Raw genomic sequence first — 12,574 nt, 5'->3', positions numbered from 1 at the left:
ACCTGGCACCTGCGGGGACTTAAGCCTCTTTCAAGTTACCCCCCAGATTGGGCTTGAGAGGTTTTGATGATCTGAACTGCAAGCCCTTGGAAATGATGTTGTTAGGGTCCTCTGCCCCTTCAGAGGAGGAAGCCTGATGGCAGGGACCTCAGGAAGGACCCCAGGCTGGGGCAGCAGACCCCAAGATTTCCGTGCTGGTGGGAGGGGAGTCTGCAGGGCCTCTGCCTTTGGTCTTCAGAAGGGAGGTGCTGGCAGGCAGGAGAGGCCTGTATAGTGTTGGGATTTGGAGGTCTGTGGCCTGTACCTTGGCCTTTAAGTGAAGGACCAGCAGAGAAGAGGGGCACTAGTAGAGGAAGGGGGCCTGGGCTTGGCCATGGTGTTGAGCTGAGTCTGTCTCAGCAGCTCACTTGGAGACCTGGTGACCCCACGGTGGACTCATAATGTGGGAGCCACAACACAAGGCGTAGTCTTGGTCCTAAACACCCCAGGTGGCATCTCCGCTCTGCACAGTGGAGGATCCGGATGCGTGAGGGTGTGGGTCCTGATGCCTCCTCAGCCTCCAGCTGACGGTGGAAGGCGGGCCTCCCAGGACTGGGTGGGTTTTGTCAGGCTGGCTCTCGACCTCAGCAGGGCCATGCTTTCTGCACACAGCACCAAGCACCAAGGTCAGGAGCACTTCATGCCTGGTGTGTGGCAGACCAGCGCAGCCTGTTTTTTTTTCTTTTTTTAAAATTTGAAAATTTAATTAATTTATTTATTTATCGGCTGTGTTGGGTCTTCATTGCTATGTGCGGGCTTTCTCTAGTTGCAGAGAGCGGGGGCTACTCTTGGTTGCAGTGCACGGGCTTCTCATTGTGGTGGCTTCTCTTGTTGTGGAGCGTAGGCTCTAGGCACACAGGCTTCAGTAGTTGCAGCACACGGGCTCAGTAGTTGTGGCTTGTGGGCTCTAGTCGTTGTGGCTCTCAGGCTCTAGAGCCCGTGTGAGATCTTTGTTGTGGCATGCTGGATCTAGTTCCCCAATCAGGGATTGAACCCGGGCCCCCGTGCATTGGGAACGTGGAGTCTTAACTGCTGGACCACCAGGGAAGTCCCACTCGCAGCCTCATGAGTGAGTACACTTAAAGCACACGCACAGGCACAGCTCCGCACACATTTCATCTGAATCTGCCTCTTTGGCTGGGGTGGGGAGCCCTGTGCTGATTATTACCTGATGGCTGAGTCAACAACGCCGGGTGCGTATTTGGTTAGCAAACAGGGAGCAGCAGTCAGAGCCAGCCCCCTGCCTTCCTGTTCCTGCCTTTCTAGCAAAATGTCCTCTGCAAAGGTCAGCCAGGACCAGCTAATGTGCGGGGCCTGGTGGAAAACGGAAATGAAGTCCCCTTGTTTGAAAATTAGTGTAAATTCCTAGACAGCCACAGCAGAACCCGATGCCTGGGACCCGATGGGACGGCACCCCGAGGTCAGCGATGCCCAGCCTTGCGAACCTCTGGGTGAGGTTTCTCTTCAGTAGAGGAGGGACTTTACACCCAAACCAACGGCAAGTTCTGAGACACGAAGTCCCCGCTCTGCCCCATGGGCAGCTCTTCCCACCTCAGCTTCTTTCTTTTCCTCCGGACCCTGCTTCCCCCTTTCTCTGTAACCTGAGAAGGCTCTGAGGCCCTCCCTCTCATCACTCTTTCTTCTTCTCTCCTCCCCTGCATCCTTGCTGCCCTCCCCGCTTCCTCCACCTCTGTTTCTCTCTTCCTCTTTCCATTGCTTTTATCTGGGGGAAAACCCTTCCTGTGTTTGCTGTACAACATTTTCCACCCACTCATTTGGTACTGTTTGAGTTTAACGTCCCTTTGAAGGGCAAAGGTAACTCGCTCCTTGGATTTCCAAAGCCTCTCTCTGGAGTGGCCCAAGCGAGCACCTTTCCCCACTAAGGGATGAAGGACGTCCCTTCAGTGGCCTCTGGTTCTGTCCAGATGGTCTCTGCCCACCGGGAGCCTGGAATGAATTCTCGTTGTTAGCATTTGTTACTCACTGCCTCCACACAGCTGTCAGCGCTACTGGCCACAGTGGAAAGAAAGCCTGCTCCGTTCTTCCTTGTGACACCCACGAGCCCTAGGGACAGATTTGGCCATGGCTCCCAAGGCAGCAGCTTCCATGCCTCCATGCAGGCCTGGAGCTGGGAGATGGGGTGCTGCAAGGGGTTAAATAGATAAGCCCAGAGGGACACTGTCCTGGCCTTTCCTCACCCTCTCCACACAGTAACCAGAAGGAGTTTCAAAACAGCCATTGGATCATGATATGTCCTCTCCTAAAAGCCTCCTCTGGTTTCTTAACGCCTGTGAAAGGCACCAGACCCTTCATGGCCTTGCCCTCCTGAGAGGCAGGCAGCCTGGGGTTCCAAAGAAACACTTGAGCCACAAGTGTCTTGAAGAATGCAAGAGGTCTGGGAAGGTGGGGAGAAGGAGAGGGATGGCAGGCTTCCAAAGGTGGGCGTCGGGAACGGCTGGCGGGGAGGGGCTGAGGGACTGAACTAAAAGTCTGGCTCAGCCTTGAGGACCTGGTCGCCTGGGAGATGGACTCCACCCTGGTCACGTTTGGGTCATCTGAGGGGCTTTTAAAAATAACCAGAGTCTCTGGGGGTGGACCATCCTGGGTGTTTGTGTTTGCTCCCCCAGGGCCACAAGTCCAGGAATCCCTTAGGAACACTTTGGGAATTTGGCAGGAGCCAGTTGCCAGATTTGCCTGGGGCAGGAACGTGCTGGGACTTTTCTGAAGAAGGGACCTTCTTCAGAAGGGAACTGAGGCCCCATCACCAGTGAGTACCGCCCCTGGGTAGCAGAGCCTGGGGTTTCAGGCCTTCGCCACCACCTGGCTATGGGAGGGCTAACTAGAACGTTAGTCAGAGTGACCTCCAACAGGTGCATCGTGGTTCTGACTGATAGAGCATCTTTGGCACTCAATTCCCACAGTCTGCATCCTTTTCTCTGACCTTCAAATGGAGGATCTGTGCTTGAAGCTCTTTAAGCTCCTGCCCTCAAAGAACTCGGGACCTGGGGAGTGTTGGGTCCAGGCATAAAGTATTAAAATCTGGATGCTGTGTTTCCAGGCCTGTAGGTTTGAGGCAGAAGGTCCCCCCTTCCTCCAGAGGAAGTCTCGGTAAGAAAGCAGAGAAGCAAGTGAGGACCTGACAGTGTCTACTGTCCTTGATCCACAGGCCTGACTTGCCTGCTGACATGCTGCGCTAAGTGCTGGAGCCACTGGGCTGTGCCCAGGTGTTGATTTCCCCTCGGCCCTCAGGCACCTGGGCAGGGCGGGGCTGTGTTCTCCCGTGTACAGTTCCAGTATATTTCCCCAGTATATTTTCCTGCATGAACTTTGCAGATTGGGAAGCACTGCAGTGGCCTGCCCATCTCTTCATCATTAGCACATTACTTTCTTTTTATCTTATTTTATTTTAATTTTTTAATTTTTGGGGAGCCTCATTGGGTGTTTGTTGCTGCACGCTGGCTTTCTCTAGTTGTGGCAAGTGGGGGCTACTCTGCATTGCAGCGCGTGGGCTTCTCATTACGGTGGCTTCTCTTGTTGCGGAGCATGGGCTGTAGGCTCGTGGGCTTCAGTAGTTGCGGCACGTGGGCTCAGTAGTTGTGGTGCACGGGTTTAGTTGCTCCATGGCAGGTGGGATCTTCCCGGACCAGGGATTGAACCCGTGTCCCCAGCATTGGCAGGCGGCACCAGGGAAGTCTCAGCACATTACTTTCTGCGTTGGGTAGGCTGGATAACAAACAAATGCAGAGAACAGGTCACAACTCGCCTGTATGGTGTGTTTCCTCATCACTTTTTATTTTGAAAATGTCAAGCCTAGTTGAAAAGCTAAGAACCTTCATCTAGAGTCACAGTTGTTACCATTTGCCACGTTTATCTTTTATCTCGTTCTCTTTCAAATGGTTTTGCTGAATCGTTTGGAAATGAGTTATAGGCAGCATGATGGTTCACTCCTGAAAAGCTACTTCATCAGATATCTTTTAGGAGCAAGGACTTTCCCCTATGTAACTACAATACCATCATCATAGCTAAAAAATTACCATTATTCAATAAGATCATCTAATATACAGTCCTATTCAAATTTTCCCAGTTGTCCTAGAAAAAATGTTTTTTTAGGTTCTTTTTCTGACCCAAGAGGGCTCATATGTTGCATTTGGTTGCTTCTTAGCTTCTTTTAATCTAGAACAGTCCCCCTGTTTTGTGTGTATGTGTGTTTGACATTGGCTTTGAAGAGTCCAGGCAGGCCTTGTAGAATGGATTCTGGCTTTGTCTGATTGAGTACATTCTTCTTCATTGTGTCTAAAAAGGTCCTAAGGCAGCAGGTACAGTGGAGGGTAACTCCTTTGTCCCCTACACCTGTGTGAGTCATGAGATGTCCTGTCCAGCCACCCAGAAAAAGAGGTAGCTTTAGTAACATTACATGATATTTATAAAATGCTTCAGCTGACGATAAAGAGCATTTCACTTGATCCACAGGAAGCCTAGCTTGATTGGGCAAGGCGTTCTCTTCATTCATTGGATGGGATTCCGAGAGGTTGAGTTTGTGCCCAGGTGCATGGCATTGGCAGAACTGGACCAGAGCCCAGCCCTGCTGACCCACTGCTGCAGTGCAGCTGGGAGATCGGGCAGAGTCGATGCCTTTGTTCTGTTTGCCCCAGGACTGGGTAAGTTGGTGGTGCCACTGAACCTCAGCCCTGGACCCAACACATGCATCCCTGAGTGCTAGACTGAGATTACTGAATATACTCACCAGTCTTGATGACTCCGGGTCATGGATGTGAATCTAGTTACTGAACTGTGTTCTGAGCTTTTGCAGTTGCTTACCCCACCCCAAATGGTCCCAGGCTGCCATTTGGTGTATTTTTTATCCTGCACCCTTGCTCTCAGTTCTTATAGCCTACGCAGCAGCTCCCCTCGCACTGCCCTGCTCCTCCTTCTAATTTGCAGGTTGCATCTGCTGTGGTCTGGGAAGCCAGATAAACAGGCTTGTGAGAACTGAGACCAAAGACTGTGAGTGAGGGGCTCTGTCCCATGAAGAGGAGAGTGACTGTGACACCAAAGGCCCCTCTTGGAGACACCCACTTCATATTTACTCGTAGGCTTTCTGTGCTTTGGGGGTTAATACCCCTCATTCTCTATTCTTGGGAGAATTTGAGATTGCCAGAGAGGAGACCCCTGGACAAGTGGGGTGTTGCTGTTACATGTTTCAAGTTTAAAAGGTTTAGAAAAGACTGTAAAATACGAAAGGAGTGGCTGGTGAGATCAAGGAGCACGTGTGTGCAATGCCAGTGCGGAAGGGCGCGTTGGGTGCGGTGGCCACGGTGCTGAGCATGAGCTTGGGCTGGGGCAGGGTGAAGTGAAGAGTCCCCAGGCTCAAGCTGGCGTGCCCCGACCACCACCCTCCCTGCGCGTACATTATGCTGTCTTTGCCCAGCTCGGCTGCATGAATACACCCCTGAGGATGTGGGCACCTGCAAGAGAGAGCTAGGTAGCAGCACCCTGGTCTCTGGATCTCCTGGTCCCCCAGGGAAGGGTCCTTTGTGCTTGGGTCTCGTTGTTAAAGCCACAGGCCAGTATTCTGCAGGTTCTTTCCCTAAGGTTCTTCCCTCCATCCTGTTCCCCCTAATTGTGTTATCTTGGGCAGGAGCCCCCTGAATTCTATTCTTTCTTGAAGAAATTTCTATTCTCATATGCGCGTAAGCACGCGTGCCCTTTCTGTTTCTTGGCTGAGTCCTCCAAGAAGTTCGGAGTGATCCCAATTTGACTTAACAGTGACTCCTTTGCCAAGTCTTTTATCAAAGTCATGCATATGCATCTTTTTTTTATGTCAAACAGTACTGAAGGGCTGACACGGATAAGGCAGCAGACCCCTCGCCCACCTCTCTCCCCCAGCTCGGGCCCTCCAGACCGCTTCACTGTTCTCTGTTCCTTTTAGTTTCTCCTGTCTGTTATTCACCTCCCTACTCGGAGAAAAATGTTTATCCTACTGCTTCTCAATTTACCGATTTTGGACATTACCTATTGCCTCCATATTACTGCCTTTGCCGCTAATATCGTTCTATCATGATTTGGGGGTAAATTCACAATATAAATACCATTCACTGCTGAGCCTAGCGCTGAGCTATTACTTTATAAAGAATTTATTATTCTCCTCGCCTGCTTGGTTTTCTCTATCTCTGATTCTTCCCGTACACCAAAAAATCAAGAAAACATCTGTCAGATATTTTATCTATATTAGTTCATTAATCGGTTCCTTTTTGTTTTCTGGACACGGGGTATCTCGTCAGTGAAATTCTTTCAAGCTTTGTCAAAACAAATAAAAATGTAGTTCATTTTGATATATATAATATATAATTGTAATATTAAAATGACTGCATGCCACCTCCTCTGAAAAGGCCTCCCTGACTTCCCCCCCACTTCCCCAAGGCTGCCCCTCTTCTGGGCCCCCACAGCCCCCCCGCCCTCACCCTCACACAGACCTTAGTGCACTAAATGCACATGCCTGCTCTCTTGCCTGTGGCACCAGCCCTCCCCCTCACCCCCAACACACACCCACACCGGGAGTCCTCGAGGGCGGGGCTGGGTCTCGTTCACTGCTGTCTCCCTAGGAATACTGAGGAGCTGGCGGGCACATAGCAGGTGCTCAGTAAATATTTGTTGGAATTTGCATTTGTTGGATTGAAATGCAAGCGTGAAGATAATGCTCCTGGTGGGTCAGTGACTTTTCTGGCCCTGTGCTCCGTTGCATTTTCCACGTGCTGCTTCTCTCGGCTTCCTTTCTTTGGGTTTGGAGGCCTTTCTGGGCCTGTTCCGACTTAACAGCAGCCTTTCCCAGGTGAAGCTAGCAAAGGCTGGGTTTTCATTCCCAGATCTGTGCCGCGCCCCACCCCCACCCCACCCCCCACTTAATTGGTCTCAAGCATCTCAGGGCCTCGGATTGGTCCTCTTCACTGTATAATCCCAGCCCACGCCACCGAGCCGGTACAGACTGATTGCTCAATAGATGAGTGAGGTTGAGGCTCGCTCAATCAATCAATCAATAAACCAATCAGTCTTCCTCCACTCAGCCTCTCTGCTTCCAGGCGTTTCTCATTATCCAGCGTTTGGATGATCAGAAGGAAAAAGAAACCTCTGCATAAAGGTGACCCCATTTCAGGTTTCGTCATGACTCACTGAGTATTGAGAGACAGGAAGAGCAAGAGAAGGGAAGACAAAGAGAGGGGCCAGGGACGCTCACCTGCGATCTCGGACATTTGGGGAGACATGTGGTCACTAGACTGAGGGCCATGGGCGGGCAGGGACCACCCTATGTACTGCTTACCCCGAAGCTGAGCACAGGCCCTGCACATGGTAGACACCCCGTCATAACTGATGTCTGCCTGCAGGAAGGAGGGCAGGACAGAGTCCAGATCCAGGCCTGCTTTGAAAGAGGGACTTGGGATAGTTCGGGGCACCTACATATCTTTTAGTCTCTGGGTCTTGGCCAACTCAGGAAAGTGCTGATCTGTGATGTGACCACAGTGTCCGCAGAGGCCCCTCCCTTGTAAGGACACTGATCCAACGGTGAGAAGGATGAACCCACCACCCCCTCACCTCCTGGAACCACAGCCCGGCCTGAGCAGGCAGTGGGCTTTCTCGAAGTAGTCCCAGGAGAGGACACGCCATCCCAGGGCCAACTCAAAATATCCTTCCCTCTGCTGGTACCCAGTGCCTCCTGCACGGACACGGCCCAGGCTGGCCTCCAGCCAGAACAGCTGCTTTGCTCAGACCCTCCGCCTTTGCCCCCCTCCCTGGGCTCTCAACTCTCAGACCAGAGCAAGAGAACCAAGAGGGCCAAGCTGCCCGAGGAGGCCAGGCCTCACCTACAGTGTCACGGCCTGGAGCTCTCTCCGCCTTGGCTCTCCTGGGACCCAATGGGAGGAGCTACAGCCGGGTGGCCAGGCCAGGGCAGGGGCAGCTGACCCTGAAATAAAGCTGATGGCCGCCGGCCTGTGCCCTCCGCTCCCCGAGAGGCAGCACTTCTCTTGTGGGTGCAGTGAGTTTCGGGGGAAGCCTTTAAAGCAGCCCTTTGATGCTTCTCCAGGGGAACTGCATTTATTTTTTGTACTTTTAGGAATTAACTTGCAGTTCCCAGCCTCTCCCTCCCTCCCTCTCTCCCCAGAAAGGAGAGAAGGAGAAAAGAAGAAAAGGTCTGCATTGTCCTGGTGATTGGCACCTGCTGTGAATGAGGGGTCACTGCCGTGGGCTGCTCCTTTTCAAGCGCTCCCTTCTCCCCTGCACGCTGCATTCACGCTGGAACATTCTTTCAAAGCTTCTGCTTTTCTCTCCCCCTTTGTATCTCTGCTTTCCTTCCCTTCCCTTTTCTGCCTTTCATTCTCAGCGCTCACCAGCTCCCTTGGGGACCACTTTCTTCTCCTCTTTTTTCCATCCTTTTTCTTCTATTCAGTTCCTGTTTTTTTTTTTTTTTCTTTTTTGCCTCTTTTAAAAAAAATTTTTTTTTTCCTTTTTCTTTTTGAATAGTGCTTCTGTTTTCAAGGGATGGGATGAGTAGAGAAATCGGTTTATTTGAGGAAGGGAGAATGTGGATGTTTTCATCACCCCCCCGCCCCCCCACCGGCTCTAAAATGTGTAAAAAAGAACCACCACGCAGGATGCTGGCTTCCTCTGGGCTCTGCTTTGAGAGGGAAGGGTGTTCAGGAAGGGTCTCCATCAGACCAGAGGGAGCTGCTCATCACAGGTCAAGCGGTTCTCGCTGAGAAATCCTGAATCGGCCACCAGGATGGTTGGGTACAGACCTGATACCACCTGCAGGATGCAGACAGCCCTGAGGATGGTCTCCCTTTCTGCCTGGCCCCAGGGTGGACCTTGATGTGAGGGTGAGGACCAGAGGTGCACGCGGTGCCCCCAGACCTCCCTCCTCTGTGGAAGCCTGGCCTTCTGGCCGAGGAAGGGCCCAGGGAGGCCATGGGAACCTGGGGCAGGGCTGAGAGCTAGGAGGAAGGCTGGGTTCACACGCAGCATCATGGTTGTCTGGCCTTGGGGATGGTGGGCCTGCCTCGGCTGGCCCTGGAGTCCTGGAGAGGCAGCTGGAAAACAGGACCAGCAGAAAGGAAGGGAGCTGGCAGCCGTGACTGGCTCCAAGGAGCTGAGCCATCCTTGGGGTTTAGACGGGTGCCGACTTGATTGACGGTCTGACATCTAGGGAACATTGCAGAGCCTGGGTAGAGGCATGGGTCTGGTGGTATCAGCACGGAGGTGAGAGTTGAAACACAGGGAAGAGGGTTTCTCCGAGGGAGCCCCTGTAGGACGAGAAGGCAGAGGCCAAGGCCTGAGCCCGGCGCCACTAAGATGAGGGAGGTAAAGGAGAGGCAGAGATAGAGGGCAGCGTGACCGGCTGGAGCCAAGGGTGGGCGGCGGCTGCTGCCTGGTCAGGGCGAAGGCCCAAGTCAGACCCTCTGTTTGCAGGGTTCTCCTGTCACCTTCCAGTGGACAGTTTGGCCTCAGTGGAGGAGACGGGGTGGAGGAGGTGATGGAGGCCGGGGACTGACCCCTGTTCAGGAGGCGGAGAGAAGGCAAGAGGTTGGGACTGTCAGGGGCTGCACCTGAGTGTGGCGAAAGCCAGGTGAGAGAGGCAGGGCTGCCTGAGGGGCAGGGGTAGGCCTGGAGGAGGGAGGGGTGGGGTGTGGAGGCCTATTTCTTCCCTGCGGAGGGAGGGCCTCAGGCTGCAGGTCTGGAAGTCTGTCCACACCTCCTCAGAGCACAGGACAAAGGGCCAAGTCTGCAGCTTTGGGTCCCTGGGACATGGGGGCCTCCGTCTAGCTTAGAATTGCCCAGGGACCCCAGGAAGGGCCAGGGCACCCGGGGAGACACAAGGGATCTCTGGGAAGGAGCCTTGGGGTGTGTGGCCTGGGTGATGTAGAACTTGGGCTCCAGGCCTGGGGTTCTGGGCAGATGGGAGCCTCCCAAGCACAAGCCCAGCCTCTCTGCCCCGTGTCACCCCGCCCCCCAAGCACAGCTGGCCCATAGTAGAAGCTTCATGAACGTTTGTTTTATATTTTCTTTTCTTTTTTTTTTTTGGCCGCGCCGTGTGGGATCTTAGTTCCCTGACCAGAGATTGAACCCAGGCCCCTTGCATTGGAAGCTTGGAGTCTTGACCACTGGACCACCAGGGCAGTCCCTCATAAATGTTTGTTGAAGTGTGATTTGAATTGTCCTTAGCAGGTGCGACATGGATACAGCACAGCGCACAGCCAAGTGCTGTGTAAACTGGAGAGCCCCAAACAAAGGAGGGGATGGTCCTGTGCCCTCCCTAAGAAAAACTGGGGTAGGGTCCCAGCCACATCCATGGAGGAAGGTGGAAGGGCACGTTAGCCCTAGGCACAGAGGGCGGCGTGAGCAGGGAGGGACAGCAGGACAGGTGGGGACAATGGGCAGGCTCATCGGAGGAAGAACATCAGGGAGGTGGATCTGAACCCCGCTGAAGGATGATTTGTTCAGGAGACACGGGTGGAGCACCTACTGTGTGCACGTGCAGTGGGTGACATACAGACGGGGGCTCCAAAGGGCTGGGAGGGAATCTCTGAGTCTGGGCGACCAAGACAGGTGAGCTGTGGGTGGGGGTAGGGATTTGTACCCCGAGGAAGGGGTGGAAGTATCCAGTGAGCAGACATCATCCCTTGCAGCACCTCCCTGAGAGGAGGTCCTGGGGCCAGGCTGGGAAGGCTACCACTGCCCTCCTGGCCCGGCCAGCCTCTTGAGACACCTGCCGCCAAACCCAAGCCTGCCAGGGTGGCCCGGCTGCCCATCAGGTGTTTCCAGTTTGGGCAAGAACATCTCACACCCCATTAAGGCACTCACAGCACCCTGGCCTGGAGATGAAAGGGGAGCCTGTGAAGGCCGCTCGCCCCTGGCAGGGGCAAGAGGGTCTGCATTTGTGAACAGGTTTTGGAGACAGATGTGTTTCCTGGGCTCCCTGACTCCGGGGTGGCAGAGGGCCTGATGGCCAATCCCTCCTTCAAGATGTGGCATCAAGGAGCTGGCTCTTCTAGTAAGTGGCTTTGTGGCCCCAGGCAAGTTACCAAATGCTGATGCTAATAATAGCCTCGAACAGGCTGCCAGGTTCTGCTGTAAGCACTTTGCATATTTTCTTTTGTGAGGCAGGTGCTGTCAGCACCACCCCCACCTTAGTCAGGAGGAGTCATCACAGTGGTGGGGGGGGGCAGAGGTGGGATTCGAACCCAAGCCTTCAGATTCCAGAGTCTGGGCTCTAAACCAGTACTGCTCAGCCTGTTTTTAAATTATTGTTATTTTCTAATCCTTGCAGACTGATGACTTATCAACGCTGCCTAGATATCACAGCAAGGTCAAATCGCTGTAAAAGTTTCTAAATGCTGTCCCTCGTCTCTGTGGAAGCAGTCACAAGGAGCACTGCTCTAAAGGTGTTTTGTTGTTGTTTTTTAAGATTTATTTATTATTTATTTATGTTTATGTATTTTTGGCTGTGTTGGGTCTTCACTGCTGCGCACCGGCTTTCTCTGATTGTGGCGAGCAGAGTCTACTCTTCATTGTGGTGCACAGGCTTCTCAACTCAGTGACCTCTCTCGTTGCGGAGCACGGGCTCTTGGTGTGCGGGCTTCAGTAGTTGGGGCTCGTGGGCTCTAGAGCTCAGGCTCGGTAGTTGTGGTGCACGGGCTTAGCTGTTTAGTTGCATGTGGGATCTTCCCGGACCAGGGCTTGAACCCTTGTCCCCTGCGTTGGCAGGCGGATTCTTAACCACTGTGCCACCAGGGAAGTCCCTCTAAAGGTGATCTCAACCTTTCCGTGCCTCAGTTTCCTCATATGTAGAATGGGGGTGGTGGTACCAGTACCAACCACACTGACTGTGGTTGCTATTAAATTAGATAATACAGGCTGGCACTGTAGCTCTCAGGACCGTCAGCCAGTCCACTACCATCAGGATCTTGCGAGCACTGCCAACACAGGTGCTGCCCGTATGCATGGCTGCTCAGACCGGTCAGGGAGGACCCGGTGGCATTGTGCCTGAAAAAGGCTCTTTGTAAACTGTCCAGGGCTCTGCCTGTGCGAGCGGGTGTGCTCGTCCTCCTGCCCAACCTGTGTTTCTGGGTCCCAGAAGAACTTGTTTCATCGTGCACTTTGGCACTCAGATCTGGGGGTGTTCGGAGGAGAGAATCCACCGGGCCTCCTGGAGGAGGCCCTGAGCGTTCCAGAGCCAGGACACTGGCCAGTCATGGCCACAGCACAGGGAGGAGGGTGACCCTTGCCTCCTGGCCCACGCATGTGTGCGTGTGCATGGTCTTCACACAAGAAGCTTCCCGGCATTTTAGTCTCAAGGAATTGAGGCCAGTGCAGGGGGTCATAGTCTCGGAATCTCCCCTTCAACCTGTGACCCATCAGGGCTGTGTTTGCTGATGGTGGGTCATCCCAGCCGTTAGTGGTGAGACTGAGAAGGTGCCCAGTGATCCTAGAAAGAGACTCTACGTTCTGGTAAGGAGAGCTGGGTTTTGTCATTCTTTTAGAAATC

The 12,574-nt window shown here is 53.4% G+C and overlaps 1 protein-coding gene across 12 annotated transcripts in view; it reads left to right on the top strand.

Moving 5' to 3' along the window:
- The window catches only part of ZNF710 (zinc finger protein 710), a 66,525-nt gene that overhangs the window by 28,256 nt on the left and 25,695 nt on the right, over positions 1-12,574 (top strand). For 2 of the 12 annotated variants that reach the window (XM_057720175.1, XM_057720170.1), the window contains exon 2: positions 11,357-11,471. The exons of 4 other annotated variants lie outside the window; for them this stretch is intronic. The gene's annotated coding sequence lies outside the window, so the exon portion shown is untranslated. Of the gene's footprint in view, positions 1-2,666; positions 2,807-4,509; positions 4,698-10,642; positions 11,081-11,356; positions 11,472-12,376; positions 12,538-12,574 lie in introns of those variants that run through there. 6 more of the 12 variants (XM_057720169.1, XM_057720172.1, XM_057720171.1 and 3 more) reach the window with 6 other exon arrangements.

The sequence above is a fragment of the Hippopotamus amphibius genome, chromosome 2, assembly GCF_030028045.1.
Source record: "Hippopotamus amphibius kiboko isolate mHipAmp2 chromosome 2, mHipAmp2.hap2, whole genome shotgun sequence".
Classification (NCBI taxonomy): Eukaryota; Metazoa; Chordata; class Mammalia; order Artiodactyla; family Hippopotamidae; genus Hippopotamus; species Hippopotamus amphibius.
Note: the sequence above shows the minus strand (reverse complement) of the source record. Positions and strands in the feature narration are given on the sequence as shown.